We start from the raw sequence: 12,327 nt of genomic DNA, 5'->3' as shown, positions 1-12,327 counted from the left end.
CACCATCACCATACTACCATCCTTATATCACTAATTGTCTACCAACCTTAAAACAAAAGCGGAAGTTTAAACAAGTTAAAGTTACAATTCAAAATCTAAACATTGTAGTACTGAGAAAAACAAAGTAGAACGAGAATGCTGCTAGAACACTTCTGACTAGGTAGAACCACCTCCAGTAATAGGAGGTGGTTTACCGACAGGCTGAAGAATTTCTTCCTCCAACTCAGCGCTTTCTATTTCTTCAAGTGATGCTTCTAGTTCATCCTGCAACATAAAGAAGACATTCAGAAAAAATAATACTTTCTGAATCAAAGGAACATTGATAAGCAGAAAATGATGTATTCTAACTCGGACTACAAGAATCAAAAAATAAAATTAGTGATATAGGTGAACAACATACCTCATCAAAATCAGTTGTTGCACCAATGGGAGTGGCTAGTGTTTCTTGAATCTGTTTCATGTTTTCTGTTTGCTCGCTTATTTAATCCATAGTTTTATCTACATCATCCATATCAATTTGTTGTTGGAGCAACTTTTTCCTCTTCACCTGCAACCAAAGATATTAGTTAGGCCACTAATTTAAATTAAGGGCCCATATCAATAAAAAGATATACTACCATATAGTGTTTCTCTAGTATTAATTTATTTTGACGTAATAATTATATATTCTGATGTAATATCATTTAAGAAACACAAATAGTGAAACACACACAAGTCTAGAGGTTTGTCGGACTTCAACAAATCTAGCCAGATTAAACTATAAGAAGCTAATCCAAATTAATTGAAATGAATGAAACCCAAATCCAGCTGATAGTATTGTTGTTACTTATATTACAATATCCCCCCCTCTTGATTCAGAAGGAAAACTTTGGAAGACCGAATCTGATAAAATGCCAACTTAAGCATAATATATTCTACGTATCCAAAATTTATACTAGCCAAATAACTGAGCACTTGCAAATTAGTCATAATTATGTCATAAAACTATATATTAACACTCTATCTACAAATGATAAGTGGATTGAGTATAGGACTAAAGTGGTACTTATACTTTTGTATCATGTTCTTCCTTGTATAATGATCTGATCTACGTGATCACTAATTTTCTTATATTACTTGAGACTTAATAGTGACAGAACTAGATGCTATAATTTTCTTATATTACTTGAGACTTAATAGTGACAGAACAAGGTGCTATACCTGATCACAAATTGCTCGGGTTGTCGATCTGTCAAGGAAGTAGACTGAACACTGTGTGAAGCAGCATTTGCTAGTCTAAAGTCCAGAGGATCACCACCCTGCCAAAACAAATGCTTTACTACCAGTACTTTGACTTAATTTTTTTGGTAAATGTCAATCACGGATATTTAAATTAATATAATTTATATATACACGCAATTTTCCTTAACAGGGGTGCGAACCTTGAAATTTAAAATAATTATATATACACGCATCCTTCCTTTACACGGGTGCAAACCTTGTAAATAGTGATCAGATATCTGTTAGAAAGAGTTTAGTCGTAAACTAGTATATGTTGCTTAAATGGATAATTAGTAATTAGTTCTAAATATTGAACCAAAGATTGCTATAGCCATCCTTCCCACATTAGTTTCAAATAAGTAAAAGGGACGTTATGTTTGTTACATGAGTTTTAACAAATAAACTCAATAAGTGTAGCCATTTTAGCATAACCACTGAACTACAAGTTCGAGTATAGCAGCAAAATCACGTTCGTAGCCAAAATATATAAATACTTAAATCCATATTAGCATTAGCATTGTGCTTGCTCTAGGAAAGGAGTTGTCATATAATAGCAGTGGTCTAAGTAATTAGCTCAACTGGTTTATAACTTACAAGAAGATTTCTGAAGTTTCCTTTGGTACTCGCCTGTGTGTGATTTTATATTTCCTTTGGTACCTTTTTCCGACCTCTCTGTTTCACTTCAGAACCAGCAGCATTCTGATTATTATGAATTTCTAACTCAGTAAGAAGCATCAAGTGCACAAGGCAGGATGTATGAAATACATGAAAAGCCTGCAGGTGGAAGCATATTACAAAACAGAAAAGAATAAACAAGATGAAAAAAGATGGTCATACTGCTAAAAAATATCATGGCAGAAATTTACCCCATTCACATTCCTGCTACTGCAGACGAGTCTACCGGTCTTATGTTCATAAGAGTTGCCACATCTTTACCAGGGAGCACATTGTGCTGACAGATGTCACACATTCTTTCTGCTGCTACACGTTGATGTTTTCTAAGTTCTTTTCTCACAGTTTTGCTCGATATCAGCTTTCCTATCTGCAAAATCGATACAATATTAGCATTCCTCCAATAACCTTGTGGAAAAACTCTACAAAATTTCACTGGTGACCGTGACTGTTTAAGAAGAAAGGTAAGCATAAACTGATGTATTATTATATCTGTTATATACAAAATTAGCTTCTCCGACAGCCACACGATCAAAACATTCCCCAGCATGGCAGGTGGAAGCCCAAATTAAGGGATTTTGCTTCTCATCAACAAAACTCCTCATCATATGTCGAATTGAGTCTGTTGATATAACAGTTGTTATGCCCAGTCTACTACCCTGCAAAATGAATTTAAAGCTTAACAACTAGAAAAGATGACTTTATAACTTCAATTGACAGCCTAGATTTTATTATTTTTGAGCATGAGAAGACCTACTGTATCTATGAAGATATTTAATAAAAATATTGAATTACTAATAAGAGACATAGAGTAGTACTGACGAAAATAAATCTAGCATTACCTCTGACAAAACTTTGGCATAGAAAAACAGAACAGATTGAAAAAGAACAAAGGTGTCTGAGTCAACATTCATAAACAAATTAATAAAACATTCCGCAAAAACTAAAACAAGTGTACACAAATTAATAAGAGATCAACATTCATAAACTATAAATATACTAAATCTAACACCAAAAGATCCCACTCCCAAATCAATCATATTACATACCCAAACAATAAAATGTAATATCTCGAGGTCTTATAAACAAAAATACGTAAAGGACATATAAAAGCTTCACCTAAACTACCGAGCAAGGCGCGAAACAATAAGTCAGTCATATTTCTTTAGCCCCAAATTATAAAAACCAGTGTCCTAAAAAACCTGAAAGACAATAAAACATTAAAGGAGCATAGACAGTAACAATGTAACACAAACCCTAAAAAACTGAGTTCTCTAACTTAACATCACATAACTTAACACACTCCATCCCCACCCCCAATATCTCGTTAGCTGTAAATTACACAAACCAGTGTCCCGAGAAAACGAAATACAACAAAACATTTAAAGCAACAGAAATAGTAATAGAAACAAGAAAACACCGAAACCGAGTTCTCCAATATAACATCACCTAAATCCTAATCTCTCATACAGTGGTGACTCAGAGGGGGAGAGAGATAGAGCGCCTGGAAGTGCGAAGTTGGGAGAGCATCTGAGCAGAGTAATTGAGTTAATCTCTGATATTATTGGACTTGTGACTGAATCCAATTTTAATAACAATCAAATCATGGGAAAATCAAATCTGATTCACTAGAGTCTGTAGAAATAAAACTGATTATTGTGAATAGAGAAAGTGTGTGTTGTATAGCTTTGAGTAAATAGATAGAGATAGAGATAGAATTGTAATATCTGTTTTTAGGATTGTGAATGAGAACAGGGGGGGCTGGGAAAAAATGACAAAAATAGCTGATTTTTGAAAAAATTTAACAAAAATAGTCATTCTCAAAAAAGTGGCCAATTTTGGCCGATTGAATACTCCACTGTCAGTTGGGTATCCCAATTTGTATAAGATAGTCGAGTGGTAGTTGGGTATTTCATATATGGGATACTCCACTGCCAGTTGGGTATCTTATATAAAGTGGATACTCCACTCATAGTTGGGTATCCCATCGGCCAAAGTTGACCAACTTTTCAGAAATTGGTTATTTTTATTAATTTTGTGTAAAAATAGGCTAAATTTGTGTATCACCTGCGAGCTGGTAGGTAGGGTTTTGAGAGGAGGGGCTTAATATTTTCCCCAAAGTTAGTAGGCGGTATATTTCCCGCTCACCAAATCCCTCTACAACTATTTACATTATTAAAATATATTAATTAATTTTATAACACTTGTTTGATTTTTATTAAATATATTTAATTTACTTTTTTATTTTTATAAGTTTTTTATAATTTTTTATTAGCTAAAAAATTAATTGTTTCTCTCACAGCTGCCACATCAGCAGTATGTGACCCACTTGTAGAGAACCCAGTGACACGTCAGCATAATTTTAATAAAAAAATAAATATTTTATTTATAATAGACTTGACAACATTTTTTACTTCTTTGTTAATATAATTAAAATATGTTGTAATAGGTTAGATTAATGTTGTGTTGGGGCAACATTTTCTATGGCAACATTACTTAATAATGTGTTAGAAGGTCGTTTATGGCGTAGTGAATATTATAAATAAATCTATTAATCACTTGTTAAGTTTTATAAAGCATTCAATTTATCATTATAATATTTGAAATCACTGCACTAATATTATTAACTTCTAAAAATAAATAAAATATATATTTCAATTATTATTTCATTTCTATGTAAAAAATTACTAATTAGTTAATTTCAAAAAAATCATCTTTAATTATATATGTCATTTTGGTAACACATTTTGACTCTACGGCAACCTCAAAAAAGAGGGGTTGCGCTAGACATTGGTTTTGAATGCTACTATTACACTTTTCTTTGCAACCCCACCGTGAAGGGTTGCAGAATCCAATATATGGCGTAGTGAGGGGTGCAAGATGTACAATTTTCGTCCTGAATTGGGCACCTTTGCTTATCATGCTTCATAATATGATTGAATGATGATAGATTCATGCTTGTTGGTTAAATAGATGTGTTTATCTGATGCCTTATGTTTCGTATGTTCTTTCTAGTAACAATAAGATTATATAAATATGATACATTAAGTCTTGAAGATTTATAAAATTATGTTTGTGATGAATCATGACTGATGCAGAATTTGGAATTTGAAAACACAAAGTCATTTAGTGTTCTATTTTTGTTAGATACCAATTTGTAAACACAGAGTCATTTAGTGTTCTGGACTAGGCCTGCCTAGGTTTGAGTTTGCAAACACACAAACACACAAATTATGATATTATAATATTTATATGCTTCTTAATTGTAGTGATGGATGACGAGGAAATTATTTGGATAAATCTCCCAAAGTATAGTGGACGGTACATTAGAGGGGTAGAGACATTTATTAAAAATGCATTTGCCAAATTCTCTGTTGGTGATGAATTACTATGACCTTGCAAGAATTGTATTAATCGAAAGTGGCAGAGGGCAGATGTGATCAACAATCATCTTATTTGGAGTGGTCCATCTCAATTATATGTTAATTGGATTTATGAGGTTTCACTTAAGAGCGACGAAAATAGGGATGAACAACATATGGATTTTGAAACCAATGTGAGTTTTGGAAATAACCTAGATGAGATGTTGCGTTGTACTAGTGGACCAAATGACGATGTCAAAAATGTTTATCGCCATGTCAAGGAGGGAAAGCAGCCTTTATATCCAGGTTGCGCAAAGTTTTCGCGATTAAATTTTATCATTAGGTTTGTATTCATAAAGTGTGCCAATGGGATTTCAGAGTCGGGATTTGGGGATATACTAGGGTTGATAAGAGAAGCCTTTCCACAGGCACACATACCCTTATCTTTCAATGCCGCAAAAACTTTCATTACAGATCTAGGTCTCGACTATAAAAAAATACACGCTTGTCCTAACAATTGCATGTTGTATTGGGGTGAGAATGAAAAAGAGGATTCTTGTAAAACTTGTGGTGCTTCAAGGTGGACCATAGTGGAAAAAGAAGGGACCCGCGATAATAATGCAAAGAAGTTGATTCATAAAGTGCCAGCAAATATCATGCGATATTTCCACTAAAGCCAAGACTGCAACAGATGTTTATGTGCAAGGAGTTTGCCGAAATAATGACATGGCATGCAGTTGGACGGAAAAATGACGGGAAATTTAGACATCCAGCAGATGGCGAAGCTTGGAAGGAAATGGATACTAGGTATCCTCAATTCTCGTCTGAAATTAGGAATTTTAGGTTGGGTGTCGCTGCTTATGGATTCAATCCATTCCGAACAATGAATACTTTACATAGCACCTGGCCAATAATTTTGGTTAACTATAATCAGCCTCCTTGGTTATGTATACGTCAAGAAAACCTTATCCTTTCAACACTCATTTTTGGTCCAGAATCTCCAAAAAATAATATAGATGTTTTTATGCAACCTCTTATTGCTGAGTTAGAAGAGTTATGGGAAGGAGGGATAGAAAACTTATGATGTATTTACTGGTCGGAATTTTAGGTTACGTGTCGGTGTCATCTGCACCATCAGTGATTTCCCAGGATAAGCAATGTTATCCGGTTGGAGCACCAAAGGTAAACTCGGTTGTCCTGTTTACAACTACGAGACTTCTTCAATGTATCTAAAGCATAGTAAAAAGATGTGCTACATGAACCATAGGAAGTTTCTGGATCCCGATCATAAGTGGCGGTTCGATAAAAAAAGATTTAACGGCGAAGTTGAAATGGGAGTCACCCCTGAAATTTTGACAGGAACAGACTGTATGGAATTGTTATCAGGCTTTAGAAATCAGTTTGGGGGAAAACTAGGGCAAAAAAAGCATAAGATTGATTTTCCTTTCAAGAAGAAGTCAATATTTTTAATTTACCATATTGGAGTCATAATTTACTTGGCATAATCTTGATGTTATGCAAATCGAGAAGAATATTTGTGACAACATAATTGGTATTTTGTTAAATATTGCTCACAAGTCAAAAGACCATGTCAATGCTCAATATGATTTACAAGAAATGGGAATTAGGAAAGATCTTCATCCCGTTGAATCAAGTGACGGGAGCTATGTTGAAATTTTTCCTACCATTTTTGATATAACAAAGGAGGAGAAGGATATATTCTGCACTGTGCTGAAAAATGCTAAACTGCCACATGGTTGTGCATCTAACACTAGTCGTTATGTGAACACGAAGGAGAGAAAAGTAACCGGTTATAAGATCCATGATGCGCATTTTATGCTGAACTATTTGTTATAATTTGCCGTGAAAAAAGTTAATGAAACCTGAGGTTGTGGTCCCTTTTATTAGATTAGGTGCATTTCTAAGAGGTATTTGGGCCAAAGTCGTTGATTTGAGTGAGCTTTCTAGGTTGCAACAAGAAATTATTGAAATTCTTTGTCAATTTGAAACAATTTTCCCACAAGCATTTTCGACATTATAGTGCACCTACTAGTTCACTTATGCAGAGAAGTATAGTTAGGTGGACCAGTACACTTACGGTGCATGTTTCCAATTGTGAGATATCTTGCTAAATTGAAGTCTTATACCCGTAACAGAAGCAAGCCTGAGGGCTCCATTACTGAGGGTTATTTAGCAGATGAGTGCTTAACCTTTTGTTCATGATTCTTGAATGGCGACGAGGGAAAAGAAGCTAACAATTTATCTACCATACTTGGAAGTTATCCCCAGAAATCAGAATATCATATTGGTACAAGAAGAAACAAAGATGGGACAGCCGTTCACTTAAAAGATTCTGAATTGAAAGCTTGTCATCAATATATCTTGTTCAATTATGGAAACCAAGAAATAGAGAGTTTGATTGAGTAAGTTTACGAACTCTAAATTGTGTTATTAATTTGAAAGTAACATGTAATTTATTTACTTTCTAACCAAGAAACCTGATTATTGTAGGGAGCATCGAGCTCTTGTTGATGGTCAAACAAACCTAAAAAATACAAGATGGAGAGAGAACATACTGACGATTTCTGGAAGTGGTTAAAGGAAAAAGTTGCCGAAATAAAAGGTTTCAAAAGAATTAGAAGTCCTCGCAATGGGACCAAATCCAACATTAAAAGGTTTAGTGGATATATAATTAATAGATACAGATTCCATACAACATATAGGGATAGTAAATGTACGACACAAAATAGTGGTGTATTCTTGACTGCGTTGACGACTAGTTTTGCAAGTTTGAAAGATCAGAACCCGCTGGTTGGGGATGTCAATTACTACGGAGCAATTGAGAACATATTTGAAGTTGACTATTGGGGAGAATTTAATGTTGTATTATTTAATTGTTGTTGGTATCAAGAGGAAAAAGACTTATATGGTCTGACTCGAGTAAACTTTAACAGATTATTCCACAAGTTTGATACCTATGTTATGGCTTCACAAGTTCAACAAGTATTCTATGTACAAGATCCAACAAAAAAAATGATGTATAATATTATCCAGAGATTGCCATGGGACTGGTCTGACTTCGAGAGTGAACCTACACCATGTATTCATTTGATATTCAATCAGATACAACATTCAGTAAGTTGTTTTAGCAACAAGGAGATTAGATGATTTTCCAAAGACCTCTTCATCAAATGAAAAATAGATTGTGACCAAAGTACTTAATAGCCACATTAACAAATTAGCTAATTATTTTTCTGCCATTGATGCATATTGATATTAGAAACTAAAGTATGATAAATCATCAATTAAATATTTGAATTTTGATATAGTGATGTATCACCCGGTACCCCACTATTATATTCAACTATGAATATAAACATACATAATTAAAATTGATAATAGAAAAATAAAAATTATGGCAAAAAGACTTTGCAATCCGATCTCCCATATGGCTAAGGATCAGATTAGCTCAAGTTTCCAAATTATTGAAACAACTCATTGCATTCATAAATCCTCGATAATATAACTAACCACTAATATAAAAGAAAATTGTATCACTAATTTTCTTCAATTAATATGCATTTCTATTTCTATGAATACAACTGTTAAAAAATGAAATCTATATAATCTAAGGATTGTTCATGAAACATCATCATCTTAAAAAAATTAATTTCAATATAATGATGTACCATGAACATCCTCAAATTATATGGATTTGATAAACTATAAACACATTTTTGTTTACAAATTTAAATATTTTTACACTATCATTATATGAGAGGTCCTCTTACTATCATTCTATACAAGAATGCATAAAAAAGGACACTCTTGATTTGTAATTTGTGTATGAGGAACATAGATATGGTGGTATTTAACATTACCATTGATTTTAAAGTATAACGTATGTTTAGAGCTAGATAACATCCACGAAATACAAATTTCATAAATACTCATTTAATTTATGATATGTGTATACAGCTGGAAAAGTACAATTTTTTACATATATTTATATATAATATAGTTGGACTTTTTTGTTGGGCTTTAATCTGAGTTTTGTGGGCTTTGCTATTTGTTTGTCCTTGTTGGTTGGGTCGATGTGCAAACTGTGGACTCCATGTGTTGGACATAGTCAATATATTCATGGAGTCTTTTTAGGTGTTTATCAGTTACGTTTGGATAATGAGTTGTAATAAGAAGTTAGTTGCCATGTTCTTCTAGTTTGTATGTAGCTAAGTCATTTATTTCTGTTTATGCTTTTCATATATATGTACGTAGCACTCTTATAATAAAAGTTAACACTTAGCATACATTGTGTATTTTCCCAGTTATTTCATTAAACTCTAACTCACTTATTCACAACAATTTTTGTTATGACCATAATATGAAAGACACATTTTTATTAAAAAATATGCAATTTTAATTGATGAGAGGTATTTATATATTTAAAAATAAATTATTTGAATACAATGCACAATGCAGAATATTTTTTTAATGGTATGTACAATGTAGCTTAACTACAATATAAAACCAAACATTTTTAAATATTATGTAATTTGGATAGTAAGAGATAGTATAGCCAAAAATCAATTATTTTAGGAGTAAGGGGCACATTTATTTTACAAAGAGGATAAGGACAAACAATAAATAAGTAGTAATATATGAATATGTATATTTATCCATAATATATTTTTAAAGTGAAACAATGATTTTTAGATCTTAAGATATATGCATACCCATGATTTGTTGGTGGTTCACCAAAAGGACACATGAGCTATTTTGAAACTGGACTATACAAGTATCCCTAATGGAAGGGTAAATGACTAATTGTTAATTGGCACAATAAAATATTATTTTAATCTCTTTAGAAATAAATTGAATAGTCCTTCAAGTTTGCAAAGTTGTTTAATTAAAACTTGAATATCTTTTAATTCTCAATAAATTAAGATTTGAATGTTATTTAATCTTATATTTATGAGCTTGAAGCCACAAAATTTAGCTGCATCAAGTCACCAATGCCAAATTTTTTTAGAGAAGCTGTAGACACATTCCTTGAATAAATGGATGCTCTCTAACATTTTGAAGGGCGATCAATCAATGTATTATAAATATTTATTTTTCAAGCTTCTTTAGCTTCTTTAGCTTCTTTACGAGCTATATTAAGGTTTGATCAATCAATGATATTATAACTATTTACTTATCAACCTTCTTTAGCTTCTTTATGAGCTAGATTTTAGTAATCATTTGCCAATTTGATATTATTTACTTTAAAGATTACCCTGATAAAGCCTTTCATTATTTCTCCTAATAGCTTTTTATAAAAACTTAACACATAATAATATAATATATATTTACTAATTAAAAATCAAATAGATATATCTGAGTATTAAAGTAGGGACCATGTTTTTTAATGGTCATATATACAGGGAAATGGTGATAACTTATGTAAGATTTTATGATGGCATTGTTTGTTTAATCATATAAACTTTCTTGTGATTGTCCAGAGAATACATATATGAATAATGATACACGTGTAGTCTTCAAAACATGTTGGATGCATCTATCATCTAAATTAGAGAACACGAACTTTCAATGTTTGTACGTACTATTGGAGCACGCTACTGAGTACTTGTAAGCATCCTTGGAAGCATGAGTTTTGTTGGATATGCCTAGGATCATGGAATGCACATGATCCTAAGGCGTGTAAAGGTTATTAAGAGACTCTAAGGAGAGAAGTTGTTGGACTTGGAGCATCGGCTCAGGAATCCATCAAGAGATATGCTCAATATTATGAAACGTGGGCTACAAATGAAACGTCAAGAGAGAAATCATTAGCAGATCTAAGCGAGATAAAAAATAAGAAACTTCAGAAACTCGAACTCGAGAAAAAACATTGTTAGCAAGAACACCAAAGCTTTTACGGAAGCTTGGTAGCAGATTTTTGAATAAAGATGAGTATTAAAATGGACTTATATTTATGGATATTCTATGCCACGAGAAGCATATACGAAAACAAAGGTATTTCAGTAACCACAAGGTGAGGCTGAGGTGGCTTTAGAAAGGCTCCATGATTACGCAGAGAATAAGCTGCAAAAATACTTTAGGGATGAGGCTAGCTCAGAAGAATTTAATAAAAAAAATCGTAAGGAGATTATAAATTTAACTAAGGTAACTGGAAGATATTTTTCGAACTTTCTTAAAGGATTAGAAATGGGCCATCTGAAGTTAATGTTACTCCAGTGAAAGAAAAGCATGTCCAATTGACAGATGCCTCGAAGTGTCAATACTGTACTGCCCTAAATGATTGTGACCATAACATGTGCTAAAGGTGCTTGGTGCGTAAACGGGGCTAAAACAGAGACACCATTCAAGAATTTCGAGGTAAGAGCTTCTTTAAGGCAACGAAATAAAAAAAAATTCATATTTTTCAACTCAACTTAATTTAAGAGATTTTGTAAGTAGTTGCTACTACTTGTTTGCAAGTGAACTGGTTTTGTTTTTAACTTAAATTTTTATAATACTTAGATTTTATTTTCCTTATGTTAGACAATTCCTATATTTTAATGTTTGTTTGATTGGAATGTGAGGGAAAATGGGGAATTCTTAGAATTGAAGTATTCATTATGGTTTCTCTTGTAATTCACTAAACTATACTTACCTCATACCTTTTTTGTTTTTGACGGTTGGCTTGGGCATGGGGTCAAGCGTATTAGGATGTAAAATATTATTGTAAATTACAATTGAATATAGTACATTAAGAAATTAATTTTTGATGAGGAGCCGAAGAGCTGCAAACGTCCATCACATCTCGAACACACAAACGGATTAAGCTACCAATCCCTTCGGAACACGTTCATTTAATACAAACAGAAACATTCTCACACTACACATGTACCATTCCCTCAAATTATTATACATGTAAATGGCCACATACCATTATTAATATTTGTAAAAGTCTTAAAGGGAAACCCAGCAATTTCGTATTTTTTTATTATTAAATTTCATATCCAGACTCGTTAGAAAATGCAGACATAAT

The 12,327-nt window shown here is 32.6% G+C and overlaps 1 long non-coding RNA gene across 1 annotated transcript; it reads right to left on the bottom strand.

Moving 5' to 3' along the window:
* Positions 1-1,213: 1,213 nt before the first annotated feature.
* LOC141700717 (uncharacterized) lies at positions 1,214-3,509 on the bottom strand. The gene is made up of 5 exons (XR_012566471.1): positions 3,382-3,509; positions 2,436-2,591; positions 2,127-2,302; positions 1,855-2,034; positions 1,214-1,298 (listed from the first exon to the last, which is right to left on the bottom strand). It is a non-coding gene; the product is annotated as an uncharacterized LOC141700717 (long non-coding RNA).
* Positions 3,510-12,327: the final 8,818 nt, after the last annotated feature.

Source organism: Apium graveolens, unplaced genomic scaffold, assembly GCF_009905375.1.
Source record: "Apium graveolens cultivar Ventura unplaced genomic scaffold, ASM990537v1 ctg2800, whole genome shotgun sequence".
Lineage (NCBI taxonomy): Eukaryota > Viridiplantae > Streptophyta > Magnoliopsida > Apiales > Apiaceae > Apium > Apium graveolens.
The sequence above is the reverse complement of the archived record's forward strand: the minus strand, read 5'-3'. Positions and strand labels throughout refer to the sequence as shown.